The 17,071-nt window shown below is 44.2% G+C and overlaps 1 protein-coding gene across 1 annotated transcript in view; it reads left to right on the forward strand.

Moving 5' to 3' along the window:
* Positions 1-17,071, forward strand: part of LOC311242170 (PDZ domain-containing RING finger protein 4-like) — a gene marked incomplete at both ends in the record, with an annotated part of 32,614 nt that overhangs the window by 7,769 nt on the left and 7,774 nt on the right. The gene's annotated exons all lie outside the window — the stretch shown is intronic.

Raw genomic sequence — 17,071 nt, forward strand, 5'->3', positions numbered from 1 at the left:
CCCAGTGACCTGTGCTGAAGGTCTTGGGAATTGTATTAATGTTGTAGTTTTCAACATTTTCACCTTTTAATTTTAAACCAATGCTGCCATCTACTGACAACAGAAAGTGTTGTGCATCGTCAACTTGAGAGGCTACCCGCACTTCCCGTAAACACCGTCGCCCAAAACACATTCTAGAGATTCCCACTTTTTACTGGGAATGGGGCGTGACCGAATTTGGTCCCAGACAATAAGAGTGACTGAGATTGGTCTACGTTCCGTTAGCTGACTAGCTGACTCCACCCTTCTCTCTCTGCATCCTTGCCTCAATCTGACCATTGACCCCCCCCCCCCCCCGTGACTGGCCACTTCACACCAACCATTCAACCAATCCAGTCCAGTTATCATGGCAGAAGGATAATAAGATAAGATAAGATATTCCTTTATTGATCCCCTTGGGAAAATTCAGGCATCATAGCAGCATGGGGGAGGGGGAGGGGGGGGGGGAGGTACAGGTAGTAAAAAAGCAGTGTAAATAATATAACAAATCAATATAATTAACTCTGGACATGTGCATAATGGGCAACAAGGTGCGAGATGAGGGTATGTAATGCCCTCTCAGTTATATTTGCCCTACAATAAATAGTTACAATATATAATCTAATAATCCAATAATCTAAATCGAATCTAATATATAATAATTAGTGCTGTCAAACGATTAAAATATTTAACTCGATTAATCGCATGATTGTCCATAGTTAACTCACGATTAATCGCAAATTAATCGCATTTTTTTTTTTTTTTACCTTAAACAGATCTTTTTCAAGTTCCAAGTTTTAATATCAACATGCGAGTCAACAAATGCTTGCTTTGTGCAGCCATTTAACACAAAAGGATGACCCTCATGCATTGCAAATTTGCATCAAATTCAAAACAGAGTGATGCACAAAATAACTTAAAAGAAAATAATAATGTAAAACAATGAATAAAGTGTGCATGAAATAATAGGGAAAAGAAAACGTTAGGAACTTGTTACATTCACACACACAAGGGCTGATTAATCACACCCCCCCCTCTCTCCCTCACACACACACTCTCCCAGCTCTTTTTCTCTTTTGCCCCTTCCTCATCTCTCTCACCCCCCTCTCTCTCTATATCTCACACACACACACACACACACACACACACACACACACACACACACACACACACACACACACACACACACACACACACACACACACACACACACACACACACACACACACACACACACACACACACACACACACACACACACACACACACACACACACACACTTCAGACACCTGAGTGAAGTCTAGTAAAAAAAAAAAAAAAAAAAAAATTTTTAGTTAATCTTGAGTCAAAAAAATTAGTGGCATTAATAGAATCGGGAGTTAACGCGATATTAACGCGATATATTTGACAGCCTTAATAATAATAAAAGAATATGTAAAAATATGCAATATGTAATCTAATAATACAACAATCTAAATCTAATCTAATATATAATAAAAAAAAAATGCTAAATGCTAAAATGCTAAATGTATAGTATAATAATAATAGCTTGGATTTATATAGCGCCTTTCAAGAAACCGAAGGATTTTTTAAAAGGTAACACAAAAAGACACGTAAGGAATAAACAAAATAGGCCGTAGTGAACAGGTGTGTTTTCAGGGCTGTTTTAAAGGGATGTGGCGGAGAAGATCTCAGCTGGGACAGAGTTCCAGAGGTGGGGGCCGCCACACTGAAGGCTCTGTTGTATACAACTGAGTTTTTTGGATTGATATGATGAGCCAGCTGGACAGATATTCAGGAGACGAAGGTGAAGTCAATCGATGGTATTTATTGACAAGAACACAGAGAACGAGGAACAGTCCTGGAGACCACAGCCCTCCATGGGGGGGCTGTGTGGCTTCAGAATGATGACACAACCATGCTTTTATACTATGTGGGTTCCAAATTTAGCGAGCCACTGGTTAATAAATAGATGATCAGACAGGCTTGGTCGTATATATGGTAGTAGTCTAAAGATGAATCTGGTTTTCTCCTCATAGTATAAACCTGGCCTGTGGCCGGAGGCAGAGGTCACACAGGTCAATGTATTTCTAGGTGCCTGCCTGGCTTGGCCTCCTGGCACATTCCAGGGTGAGGGAGACGACCAGAGGAGAGATAGAAAAGCTTAGAAGATATTAGATATTAATCTATCACTGTCCCCAAAAGTTTGTGTGGGGGGATGGAGAGCAGATCTGTGTCTGAGGATCGCAGCCTCAAGGGGGAGGCTATTTGGGGGCAAAAATCAATATCGTGCACCCCTAGTTGTGATAACAAATAGGGCTATCTCACACATCTTTTTTTTTGATCAAATTTTTTTATTGACATTTTCACAAAACAAGACAACACATTAACCACAATCACAATACATAGAACTTCACAAGAAAATAACAAAAACAATAATAATAATGACTAACAATTATACAGACAAGAGAAAAGAAACCAGAGTTCAACCTACTAAATTAATTCCAAGGGGTACTATCTAATAAATGGTCTTTCCCAGTGTTCAGTCCCGATTCCCGGCCGTGTGACCCCATATTAATAAAACGTACATCTCCAATCCACCACAAGGACCATTTTTTGGGGGAACACGACCTGAAACCAGAGCAATGAACCTTCATGAAAAAACAAAAACCTGTGGGTGTTCCATAGACTCACAGAGACCGTGTAAAAGTGGCCAAACAGTGAAGAACTAGTTAAATAGCTGCCCCCCCATAATATCCCCAGCTAAACTCAAGATGACAAGACAAGGGACAAGACAGACAAAAACATTTCCTCCTCCCCCTCCCAAGAGACCGCCGGACTCACCCGAACACGCACCCCAACCCCGCTCAGCCGCACACTGCGGTCTTTACCTTCTCAGCTGCTGCGAACCACAGGTCAATTCCAGCCTGCCCCACCCCAATCACCCGGGCTGTGGATATCTCAAGATAAATCACATCCAATAGAGTTAGGGACCAGTTAATCATTGTAAGCTTCTCAGGCTCCTTCCATCTCATTGCTATTAGCTTCTTCGCTGCTGTGACGCCCGCTAGGACAACCCTTTTCAGTTGTACGGACGCGGGTAGTGTCGTTATATCGTTCAGGAGTAGCGTAACAGCTGTGAATGGGATAGTTAAGCCACACAGATCTGAAAGTTTGTCCGTTATTGACCTCCAGAAGCGGGCCACTGGTGGGCAATCCCAATACATATGCATATAAGTGCCTGTGGCCTTTTGAGAGCACAAAGTGCACCGAGAGTCGGTTATCAGTCCCATAGCAAATAGCTTCCTAGGTGTAAGATAGGTCCTATGAATATAATTAAAATTAATTTGCTGGTGATTGGGGTTGCGGGAAGATAATGCCACATTTGCCCAAACATCATCCCAGTCAAACTCGGGGTCCAACTCCGGGATATCCACACGCCAGATTGTATCCAATGATACATTTTTATACGTGGATTGAATTAAGAGCGTATAAAAGTCGGAGACAAACCCTCTGGATGTCGTCCTGTCCACTATGAGCCTGAGGAAGGGGTGTGGGTGCAAGGCTTGAGCCCACGGTACGCCATGCGCCCTCAGTGCTGACCTTAGTTGAAGGTAAAGAAAGAAGGACTCGCCGGGAAGATCATAAAATTCTCTTAAGTCCTGAAACGCACGGAGGCCGTTCTTATCATAAATATCCTCCAGAGTATGCACTCCCCTCCTTTGCCATTGAGGAATATTAACCGGCTTGTGTCCAACAAGTAATTGCTGGTTATTAAAAATTGGTGAGTCCAGGTGCCAAGGGCATTTAACCCCACACGACCTCTGTACATTACGCCACGTTTGGATCACGTGAGTTATGATCGGTCCATACCTCAGCCGGCATTTCGCAATAGAGACAGTGGAGTACACTACATCCTGCAATCTTAGCGGAGACACCGCCGCCGCTTCTAAGGAGCGCCACGATACAGCCTCTACAGGGTCTAGCCAGCACATCAGAGGTCTCAGTGAAAAGGACCAGAAATAAAGTTTAAAATCAGGGATTGCGAGGCCCCCATCTTGTTTCCTACGTTGAGTAGTAGCCCTTTTGATTCTCGGGCGTTTGTTATTCCAGACAAACTTAGATACCATCGATTGTACCTTGCGCCAGTGGTCTATTGGAGGGGGCAGGGGGAGCATTGAGCTAATAAAATTTATCCTAGGCAGGATGTTCATTTTGATTATGGAAGCCCGGGCTTGTAAGGAGTTAGGAAGGGACGACCACCTGTCTAGATCCTGGCATATTTTATCATAAGTACCCGTGAAGTTGTACTTAGTAGTTTGGTTCAGCGTGGGGAATATCTCTATGCCCAGGTATTTAAAATGTTCTACTATGGGGATATCAGCTGGTAGTCGTACCGCCTTGGCCAGTTCATTAAGAGGTAGGCAGGCTGATTTGTTCCAGTTAATCTTAAAACCTGACAATTTACCAAAGTCGTCGATTATCCTCAATAATTTTGTGGCCGACCGGGAGGGGTCGTCCATGAAAATCAGCAGGTCATCCGCATAGAGAGCAATTTTGTGTGGAGTATTGTTGACCATTATGGGGACGATGTCCTCCGATTGCCTAATAAATTGGGCCAAAGGTTCGAGGGAAAGCGCGAACAGTCCCGGGCTCAGAGGGCAACCCTGTCTAGAAGATCTGGAGACTGGAAAGAGTGTGGAACAGTTTTTGCCTGTCAGTATCATCGCAGACGGCGAGGCATACAGGACTTTAATCATATGAATAAAACTCTTTCCAAGACCCATGACCTCAAGTACCTTCCACAGGTATGACCACTCAAGTCTGTCAAACGCCTTCATGGCATCCAAAGACAGAACTGTGGATGGAGTTGTATTGTCTTTACTGTTATCGATTACATGCAACAGCCTCCTAAGATTATCTGCAGCCAGACGCCCCGGGATAAAACCAGTTTGATCGCAGTGTACCAATACAGACATAAATCTCTGCAGGCGACGGGCCAGCACCTTGGCAAACACCTTTAAATCGGCCCCGAGAAGACTCAAGGGTCTATAGCTACCACAATCATTGGGATCTTTGTCCTTTTTGAGAAGTAAAGAAATCAACGCCATATTGACATCTCTTGAGAACTCCCCTTGTTCGATAGCGTAATTGATCATATCGAGCATCAATGGACCCAGTTGGTCCCAGAAAGCTAAATACACTTCGGGTGGAATACCATCCCAGCCTGGCGCCTTACCCCTCTGCATTTCAACAATAGTCTCCCTCAATTCTACGAGAGTAATCGGTCTCCCCAGTTCCTTGGCCTCTTCCTCAGAAATGTGGGGTATCTCAAGCCCGCCAATGAACGATTCAAATCTAGAGTCATCCAGATTACCCTCTGAGCTATATAACTGTGAGTAAAACTCTTTAAAAGTGTCATTGATCTTTTTCGAATCAGTAGTGACTGCACCCTGGCTCGTCCTAATCGAGGGGATATCTGAGAAATGATCATTTGAGCGTATTTTCATTGCCAATAGATGGCTAGGTCTGGAGCCGTGAAAATAGTAATTTTGTCTTGTCCTATGTATCAAAAACTCAGACTGTTGTTTAAGTATGGAGTTTATTTCTTTTTTGACTATCTTACGTTGTGTGTTTAGTCGTTCATTATAGTCAGTTTGCAAGGATGCGTATAGGTCCGCATATAATGATTCCAGTCCTTCTAGCTTTTTTGACCGGGATTTTCGCAAATTGGAGGCAAATAGTGTGACATGACCCCTGATGAATCCTTTCAATGCGTTCCACAGGACCCTAGGGTCTTCTACTGTGCCAACGTTGATCTGCAAAAATTCAGCTAGTTTACTCCTGAACTCAGAACAGAAGTCATCGTTCTTTAGCAAGGTCGAATTAAAACGCCATCTGGGAGCTCTTGCGGAGAGCCTGCCAAAGGTTGCCGTAAGGAAAATCCCCTTGTGGTCTGAGAGAGCCAAGGGAACCAATGAGACATCGAAACAATCAAACATATTAGGGGACGCGAATGCATAGTCAATTCGAGAGAAGCTTTTGTGTCTGGCTGACAGGTGAGAGTAATCTCTGAGGGTGGGGTTGCATAAGCGCCAGAGGTCTGTGAGCCCCGTGTCTTTGGCCCACATCCTGAGGGCCTTAGAGGCCCGTTTCTGGTCGCTCGTTTCAGAGGGCCCGGACCTATCCATCTCCGCATCCCAGCACGCATTAAAATCGCCACCCACAATGAGAGCGTATCCATTAAGTTCCAACATATTCTTCGTGATTGTATTATAGAACGCTGAATCAAATGTGTTAGGAGCATACAATGCTATTATAGCCATCTTCCTATGCAAGAATTCAACTTTTGCTATAGTAATCCTTCCCTCCGTGTCCGACCATACATCCAAGATTTTGATATCAAGGTTACGTCTTGTAACTATGACTACTCCTTTCGTCTTATCATCGGCTGAGGATGAGGAGATAACGTGATATTGCCGATTTGCCAGTCTTGACACGTCACCTACCATTAAATGCGTCTCACTAAGGAGAGCAAGGTCAATATTTCTCCTCTTCAATAGCCAAAGGACACTGGCACGCTTGTGTGGGGCGTTAAGCCCTCCTGCGTTCCAAATTAAAATATTCAATTTAGCCATGGTCGAGCTTGTATAAGTGCGTAGAGAACATACCCGTGCAGCCAGGCTGAGTACAGAGGTGCCGATCCCGGCGGGCCCGGACGGTCAATCCCAGGAGTTCAGAGGAGGAACACTTACACATATATAAGACAACAGTACATAGAACACATAAAAATACCACCCCAGCTACAGCCCCCCCTCCTTCTACTCTAAACCCTAACCCACCCGTCCTACTATAAGTTCCTCTATACCCACTCTCCAATCCCCACCCTATGCCCCATCCACTGAGGATGGTCATCTTCCTATCACTTCCCACTAGAGACATGGATCAATAAGACGCTTCCCACTCCCACCCCCCTCTAGATAAACCCCTGAGTAAACCCCCACTAGTCCAATAAACACAAATAATAATAAAATAAAATTCAATAAAGATATCGGTCGAAAACCACCTGAGCCCTGGCCCCAACATGAGACAACCATAATGGTAAAAATAGCCATTATTAAATAATAACTCTGCATCAACCTGCAGCCCTCTATTTCCGAATCTGTGCTTCAACATCACATTGTTATAGCCCAAAAAGGTATAGGAAAATTCAATACAAAATTAAATTAAAGCATCCCAGCCGATAGTCTAAGGCAGGTTCGGGTCACAGGTTAATTGTGCAAAATTGTGTGAACAGTGTCAATTAAACAATGACAAAAAAAAGGAGGAAGGGAAAAAAAAGGTTATGGTCAAAGTGCACCCCTTTAGCCGTCCCTCTGATCAGGCACAACGGCTGAAATGACCTAACCTATGTAAGAATAGAATTAAACACAATCATTCATTAATCAATCCGGGGATGGTAATAGGCAACACCTGACACCACCTGTCATCATACATTGTTTCAATAAAGATATCGGTCGGAGCAGTTAGTCCAAGGTAGGATCGAATCACAGTTAAATTGCTCATTCAAATGCCATTAAAACAGCGACAATAATTATTATATAATTACTCAGCATCAACCTGTAACCATCTACCTTGGAGTCTGCATATTAATGTATCAACGTTATAGCATAAGTGCCTCACGGAAAATTCAAAACAAAATTAAGGCGAGTCAGCAGTTAGTCCAAGGTAGAACCGGATCACATTTAAATCGCGCATATAGATGACATAAAAACAGCGACAATAGGAAAGAAAAAAGAAGGGAAGAGAGGGTAATGGCTAGAGTGCAAGCCATATAACCATATAGCCATGAAGTGCAAGCCATACCCGACCCAACCTGTTATCAAATATTGTATATGCATATTCAACCGACCTTGGCATCTACTTTGGATCACCAAAGCTCAAAACAACCTGGATATAAAAATAAAAAGCATACCAGAAGTTAGTTAGGGACTCGGTCGCTCTTGAACTGTGCAAACCAATGTCCCTTTGAACAGCAACAGCAACCAAAATACGTAACCATTAACGAATGTTTCAGCGCAGACCATAGTCGAAGCCCGCTGGCTAGCCCGAGGCTAGCGCGTAAGCTAGTGACGAATCCGGATAGCACGTTAGCCTACTATGTACATTGTTCAGCTAGCTCGTTAGCTTCCAAAGAGGCGATACACAAGTACGACCATGAGGTCAGCTTTAGCAAGTAACAGAAGTCATTGGGAAGCCCCGCTAGTTGGATGGGCAGAGGACAGTTAGCATGTCTGGGCATGACAGCAAGTGTTTGTGAATAGTCGACCTAATCAATGTATATAGGCCCAAACCGCCAAGTCACTCACCCTCCATAGATATCAAGCAACAGACTCGGGTGTCTCCGCGAGATATTCCTTCGCTTTAGCCAACGACCAAAACAAACGCTGACCACCGACCTTCTCCAACACAGATAGTTTCGCGGGAGCGAATAACGTGGGCCTCAGGCCTAGTTTCCATAGCTTAGTCAGGACCACCTTGTACTCGGCTCTCTGAGCTTGAACCTCCGGTGTAAAGTCCTCGAAAATGGCCACTTTGTGATCGCCAAGCCTCAGAGTACCCCTTCTGGTACGAGCCGACCGCATGATGATTTCTCTCTGTTGGAGTCTGTTCAGCTTGACTATGATGGGCCTCGGTTCTTTGTTCACGCCGGGAGAAAACCTGCCCGCTCTGTAGGCCGACTCACAGATAGGAGGCGAGGGGAGGACGTCCGTCCCTAGTATTTTCTGCAGCAGTTCGGGCATGGTCTCAGAGAGACGGCCTTCACCGCTGGTCTCCGGTACTCCAACAATCCTGACGTTGTGGCGTCTATCCCGGGACTGCATCTCCTCCATCGCCGACTGTAGTTTGTTGACTTCAGCCTGCCTAGCCAGCAGGGCGGATTCAAGACCCGCCATCTTCTCACACTGTGATGATACCTCCGTCGTTAGCATGGCTAGTTCGTTAGCATTAGCCGATGAGGCAGCGTGAATCGTCTCCATCTTGTCTGTCAGCGGGACTACCGCCAGCCGTATTTCTTCTGATATCTCACGACGGAGGCTGATACAGAAATCCGTCAACACTTTCTTCTGTGCTTCAGCGATGCGTGCCTCAGATTCTGCGTGTACTTTCTTCTGTGCTTCAGCGATGCGTGTCTCAGAGTCTGCGTGTAGCTTGGTCATGACCAAGAGCACAGCTTCGCTTAACTCCCCGACAGCGGGAGACGGTGCGGCCATGCTCGGCGGTGTCGGTGTCGTGCCTAATTCTTTCATGGCTCTGGTTTCCACCCCCGCCATCGTAGAAAGTCGAAAAAAGTTGATGAATGTATACTAAACACGACGACCTAGCAAACAGATAAAAAACAAATAAAAATAAAATAAAGACTAATGGGGAGAAACGTATATTCAGCACGGTAGAAGGGAGCTCATGTGAAACACGTCTACTCCATGATCGCTCAGCTCCGCCCCCAATACAGCCAATGACTAACCGAATACATCATACCACCACACATGGACACAACAATCTACCCATCGCAGGAAATGAGGTCACATGCCATGCGATTCATCTCCTGTTGCTATAAGGGGCTAGTTGCGCTATCTCACACATCTTAAAGGACTACTGTGAAGAAGCGAAAGCCACTTTCCTTTTCTTCCAGCAAATGGCCTCACAATAAATTATGAATCAAACCTTTTTACTTCCCTTCTTTCTGAAGAATAAATCCTACATAATTTGTATAAAAGAATAACAGCTTGGGGTGGCTGGATGGTGTAGAAGTGTAAGCACTTGCCTACCACCACAGAGACCCCAGGTTCAATTCCCGGCGGGCAGTGGCACTCCCAGTTTGGTCAGTTGTTCCAATACGAACACAATCGGCAGTGTTTGCCGGCACCTGTTCAGCGGGAGGGGACCTGGGGGAGATGGTGTGTAAACCTCTGCACACGGTACACTCTCCAAGTGAAACCCCTAGTTGTCAGGTGAAAAGAAGCAGCTGGTGACTCCACATGTATCAGAGGAGGCGTGCGGTCGTCTACACCCTCCCCAGACCGACAGTAGGGCAGCGCAACGGCCAGGAATTGGCATAAGGACTAAAATTGGGGGATGGGAGAAAAGGTTAAAGGCAAAAAGAAAAAAGAAAAAAGATAAAAGAATAACCGTTTTCTAAAGATTTTTAAGATGTCTTTCCTCAAAGAAACACGAACCTGGATTCATCAATCATGCGCGTGGACATACTGTATCTTTGCGATCAATATAGATTCATTAGTAAAACACACACGGGTCAAAGTACATGTGAGAAAGGTCAATGAGCTTGGCTAAGAGGAGCGCTTCCACCGTGGCCACCTAGAAAACACTGAGAGAGATCAAGGGACTCGGCTCTCTTGTGGACTGTCCATGGTGGTGGCTAGAGGGGATGTGGCTATTGTCCAGGAACAAAATGGATTCTTGCCCAATATGGTTTTCTCACACTGTAGGCATATTGTAGCTTGGCCTTATCATGGCTTGGGTTGGTAATGCCACAAACCCTGATATACAGTATGCTAGGGATGTCCCGATCACGTTCTTTTTGCTTCCGATCCGATCCCGATCATGTGATTTTGAGTATCTACCGATACCGATATTTTCCGATCCGATCAAAACAATATTTTTTTTTTTACTTAAAAAAAAAAAAAAAAAATTATTCAACAAACATGACCATGTTCACGTCTTAAACTCATACTGAGGCCTTAGTTTTGGTTTTAAATTGCATATCATCATTCATTTATTTATTGTCACACAGAGCAGAAGAATTTTGCCAAAACAAACCAATAGTATCCAGCTGCAGAACGGCAGACCAGCCAACCTCTCAGACCCTTTCCTTTGATTTAATTATACATCAAATGATTTATGAAGTAAACTTTTCACCTGGATAACGTCAACATTCAGGGTGAATGTAATGTGAGAAATTGGGATTAAAAAAAATAAAAATAAAAAAATAATTAAGAGAGTGTGGCTGGTCTGCCGTTCTGCAGCTGGATACTATTGGTTTGTTTTGGCAAAATTCTTCTGCTCTGTGTGACAATAAATAAATTAATGATGATATGCAATTTAAAACCAAAACTAAGGCCTCAGTATGAGTTTAAGACGTGAACATGGTCATGTTTGTTGAAAAATAAATATATATATATGGCAGATATTTATATTTTTTGCCGATCCCGATCTTCGGAAAACCACGTGATCGGCCCCGATCCCGATCATGTGATCGGATCGGGACATCCCTACAGTATGCTTTCAAGTCCCACCTTCCAGGTGCATTTCATGTAGGGCCCGCTGGAATAATATCACAACTCTTGTCATCATCATGTTGCCATTAATCTTCCCATTGTGCCTGCATTGCTAACTCCGTCTCAGACAGTAGTTGGTCCCAGAGACTTCTCCAGGAGGAACCCTGAATATAGGCAACAAAACTACACAGCTACGGATGTACATTCATTATGCGCAAACGCAAAGTCACGCATTTCACATCTGCAAAAAATATATAAAAGGTTTTTGCCTTTTTCCACACATAGAGCGATGTTAGTTATCTCTAATGGAAAAGGTGAATTGCATCTCAATTCCCTTCACTTATTGAACCTAATTTAGGTTCTGAGTCTCAAAGTAGTAGATGGAATCCATGCATGGCACGACGCTTCACGTTTAGTACTCATACTGGACTTTGAAGCAACAGTTGTGATTGGAGGATGAAGAAAAGAGGGCAGGGTTTGAGACAGCAGTGAGGGGTGTGCTCCATTCACTTTCAATTCAAGCAATCCAGGAAGTGGATTTTCTTGACATTTCAAATGGGAATGTTGTCATTATATAATCCAACCGAGAATGAATGCGTGGACAATGGAGGACACGTCCATTATTACGTCACGGTCTTCGTTGTGTGTGCTACTGTAGCGGCGGCAACATGTCTCGACAACCACCCGAGACTCCAGACAATACTGAATGGAAAACTAGACAGTGCTCTTTCTAGAGACGGTGCCTAAAATGTGTTATTATTGAGGACTTTCATTATCTGTAATGCAACACGGTCGCCTTAACAGAGTGAATTGGAGCATGGGAGAGCTCTGTCATCTCAACAGTATAATATAATATCTGTATATTATATCAGTATAATATCAATATGAAATGAAAATGGGGGACCCTGATGTAAACAAGACGAAAGTCTTTCTCTGGTCTGCATCCCCTTAACAATTGTGTGTATTGAGCCGTACTGTATTGTACCGATTCTGCAATCTGTTAAATAAAGTTTTCATTCATTCATTCATTCATTCATTCATTCATTCATTCATTCATTCATTCATTCATTCATTCATTCACAGCCTGGAAAACAACTCATAGTGGTCCAACTGTCTGCACCACGGTAACATTCAGTGAGAGCGATGCCAAGTGATGTGAAAAATATGCTCTTCATCCAAAATAATCCAGCCAGTGCTCCGGGCCCATTGGTTGTCAACGTACAAAAATACCCCACAGACAATTCCCCATCAACTCTGTTGACCCATAGAAAAACAACCAACAAGACCAACAGCCCCCCTCTGACACCAGCCCAGCTGGGCGACCCTGGGGCACAGTGAGAACTCAGTCACTCCTAGGGATGGGAATTGATAAGATTGTATCGATGCGATTCCATTATCGATTCTGCTTATCGATTCCTTATACATTTATAATTTAAATAAATACATTGGAAATGCAACAGAACTAAGCTGGTTAGAATAACAACATGCAACTTGACATTTCTGATTGTCATTTATCATTTATTGTTGAGCCCCCATGTCAGAAAAATACAAAAACGGTAAAAAATAAATGAACTATACAATAATGTATTTGAGAACGAATTTAATCTATTGAACTGTAGTTGCATTCAACAGGCCAGCTCAGTGTTCTCTCTCTGTCTCTCTCTGCAATGAGCACGGCTATTTAGCTAGCTAGCGGCTAACGTTACTTTACCATGTAAATGAATGACTAGGATGCAAAGCACTTTCAGTTTTCACTGCACACACAAAACGGTCGCAATATAGGTTTTCCTAGTCAAGGAATCACATAGTCTGCTATGGCTGCATGCGTGGCGCTAACGTTAGTGTTTTTAAATGCGCAACTGTCGGAAAAACATGACATCGATAAGAGGAATCGATAGTCATGGAGGCATGCGATTCCAGGAATCGGACAATTAGGAACCGGTTCCCAATCGATTCCGATTCTCAATTCCCATCCCTAGTCACTCCGCTGTACCCCCATCACACGAAGACACGCTGAGAGATGACAGCCTGGCTAGACAGATGAGGGAGGAGAAGAGAGGACAAGAGAGAAGGGAGAATGGAGGGATGGACAGAGGGGAAGAGAGAAAGAGAGGGGGTGGGGGGGTGAAAGCACAGTCATGTAGTCACATCACATTACAGTGACCAAGATATCGCCTTGTGAACAATGGTATACCACCCTGCACTGGGCTGGACTGGGCTGGACTAGACTAGAGTCTCATATACCTCCTTTCTAAATCACTTGAATGTGCTGTATCCAACCAGCTTACTGATGATCTCTTACAGAATGACCTCCTAGACCCTAATCAGTCAAGCTTCAGGACTGGTCACTCCACAGAGACGCCCCACATAGCTGTCACAGAGGTTCTTCACTTAGCAAAAGCGAAGGGCCTCTCCTCTGTCCTGATTCTCCTGGACCTGTCGGCAGCCTTCGACACAGTCAACCATCAGATCCTCCTCGCATCCCTCGCAGGAATGGAAGTGGCTGGCTCTGCGCTGGCATGCCTGGCATCCTACCTCGTCGACCGCTCCTACCAAGTATCATGGATCTCCAACCTACCAAAGTCAGCCCACTTCTTATAGGGACCTGCACTGGCTTCAAGGTCCTCAACCTGGCATATTGCGCAGCGAAGGGAACCGCTCCCGCCTACCTCCAGTCAATGGTCTCTAACTACACACCCTCAAGACCAAGATCCGCTCTACATCCTCTGGCCGCCTCAGACCCACTCCTATCCGAGCTCAAAGAGAAGCCGCCTATTCTCGGTCCTCGCTCCACAATGGTGGCACGAACTTCCCACCACAGGTAGGAAAGCCGAAACCAATCTTTCACCGCCGTCGACTAAAAACACACTTCTCCAATCAATATCTGAATTAAAAATGACTGTCCTCTATCATGCACTCTTCTATACTAAATATGTCTTTACCACCCAAGTTTCAGCACTGTTTGATGACCATTGTTACTCAGCTGAAAGTGTCGTATACAGTACCTTCCTGCTGACTTGTCGTACAGGATTTGTAAGTCGCTAAATGACAAAATGTAACAATATTTGTTTATCTCATCTTATCCAGTGTGCTGTGTGAGAACATCCTACCTCTGTTCGTATATAAGAAATCATTAGTTGGTGTGTGTGTGTGTGTGTGTGACTTTACGAAAGTCAGTACACGGTCTATAGGTTCCGTCGGGTTTACCGACCAAAAATTCAACCAGAGGTTGATGAGGTGGGCTTTGTTTTTACAGCCCTATTCTTTGGACATTCGTCACATTAAAGGGTCTCAGAATGTGATTGCGGACGCATTGTCCCGCATACCCTAAGTTGGTCCCATGAGGATACCTTGTTTTGCCTCTCTCTATCTGTTCCCCAATCCCTACTGTCTCCTGCTCTCTTAAATAGCTTCTTAGGGCCCTATGTTGCTGAGAGCGGAGGCAGGATGGTGAGGGGAATGGGTGAAGGGTAAAACAATGTTTATTTTGATTGGAATATAGGGGACAAAATATTGTGTTGAGTTTATGTATTGATTTAGTTTGGTTAGTCACTTGTAAATAAAAATGTAATTTGTTAATAGGGGAGAACCCTTTTCTTTAGGGGGAGGGTGTGACGAGCCCCCATATATGATGCACCAGAGGTTTATCACATAAAGGGAGTCAACACACGTGATAACAATTTAACAAAGAATTTATTTAATCCTATCTAAACAAATAATAATCGAATTAAACAACAAAGGTATATATCAGAACTGACAAAGGATCCCAAAGTTGGTTCACTTGGTGGCTGTTACAACCTGTCCTGTTTGGTGGGGTAAGCAGATGGGAGAAGCAGATGGGAGAAGCAGACAGAGGGTTTAGACAGGGGAACATATATACTGTTGGTGCAGGCAGCTCTCTGCACTGAACAGGTGAGGGTAATTGGGTTAACGACCTACCCACTCCACCATGCTCTCTGAGTCAGAAGACTCCCCATTTGCAGGTAGAGTGGGGGTCGTCACAGTGCGTGCGTGCGTGCGTGTGTGCGTGTGTGTGTCTGTGTGTCTGTGTGTCTGTGTGTGTGTGTCTGTGTGTCTGTGTGTGTCTGTGTGTGTCTGTGTGTGCATACTAGGTCTGTGTGTAACCCCCCCCCCCCCAGGCTGTAAGTAAGAATGTGTTCCTGGTCCACTCGCCCGGTGAAGCAGGGTTTAACAATCACACAGCTCCTCTCACACACAAAGGCGTAATCCCAAGGAGCCGGGGTCAAGCGCTGAGCCAAGTGCAGCAGTGTCACTCACAGTCTCTCTCTGGGCTCCATGGCAATGCACTCTGTCTCTGTGAATTCCTTCTCTACGGAGATGAGAATCTCATTATTGAAATGCAAAGCTGACGAGGAGACGAAAGAGATACGCTAACATCCCCACGCTCTGTGTAAACACCCAGAGAGAGGGAACCCGTCAACTTTTTTTTTTGAGTCTCTCAGATCACTGAGAGTGTTGGCAAGAGAGAATCAACATTGCTCTCTCTCTCTCTCTCTCTCTCTCTCTCTCTCTCTCTCTCTCTCTCTCTCTCTCTCTCTCTCTCTCTCTACCCTCTCAGTGTCTCTCTTTCTCTTTCGGGGGGGTCGGTCCTTGCCCCACAATTGTGGAACGAACTTCCAGTTCCCACCGTCCAATTTTTCGCCGTTGACTAAAGACATACTTCTTCAATCAATATCTGAAATAAAAAATAAATAAATTAAAAAAACTAACCCTAACTAACCTTACTGTAATGCACTTGTTCTAATATACTAACCTACACTGTAGCACTCAACACTTTGATGAACATTGTTACTCAGCTGATAGAGTTGTGCCCTTCCTGATGGCTTGTCGTACAGAACTTGTAAGTCGCTTTGGATAAAAGCATCAGCTAAATGACTAAATGTAAATGTAAATGTCTTTCTCTCCCCCTCTCTCTCTCTCTCTCTCTCTCTCTCTCTCTCTCTACTTGCCCTCCCCTTGATAAACTAGTAGACTTGGTTGGCTTGTGAAGCACCACTTGGCCCAATCACAAGTGGCCTGGCTGCCATGAATAAAGGGCCCTTGTAAGTGTTCACTAATGCCATCAGATCTTCAGGAGAGAGCTTTTCACCGGGCCTTTCGCTTTACAAGAAAGACAATCGCCTCTCTGATCCTTTCGGATAGAGAGACCATTCACACGTCTCTCTGTTAGGGAAGGGTTGGGGAAGGTTACTTTTAATATGTAATCCACCGTTTGCTTAATCCTCACTACTCATTGCTATTTCTCACTTACTTTTGAATGAACTTGCATGTAAAATCCATTGAATATTGAGTTACACAAATAATTTATACCAACTATTACAACCATTACACACAGTATAAACCACTGTGTCAAAATGTAACTCTCTAAACTATCTGTCTTTTTCTCTTTCCAAGTAATCCAACAAGTAATAAACTTTCGCAATGGCATCTCTGATCTGACATTTTCTAACTAATTTCATATTATCATCATTATCATATTATTGTATTCAGAATACAATTCATAGCTTTAACGTGAGATCCATTACTGCCCAACCCTGCTAAGCTCTCTCGCTCTCTCTCTCTCTGTCTCTCTCTCTCTCTCTCTCTCTCAATCTCTCTCTCTCTCTCTCTCTCTCTCTCTCTCTCTCTCTCTCTGTCTCTCTCTCTCTCTCTCGCTCTCTCTCTCTCTCTCTCTCTCTCTCTCTCTCTCTCTCTCTCTCACTCTCTCTCTCTCTCTCTCTCTCTCCACAAAGTT

The sequence above is a fragment of the Notolepis coatsorum genome (assembly GCF_963971535.1).
Source record: "Notolepis coatsorum genome assembly, chromosome: 15".
Lineage (NCBI taxonomy): Eukaryota > Metazoa > Chordata > Actinopteri > Aulopiformes > Paralepididae > Notolepis > Notolepis coatsorum.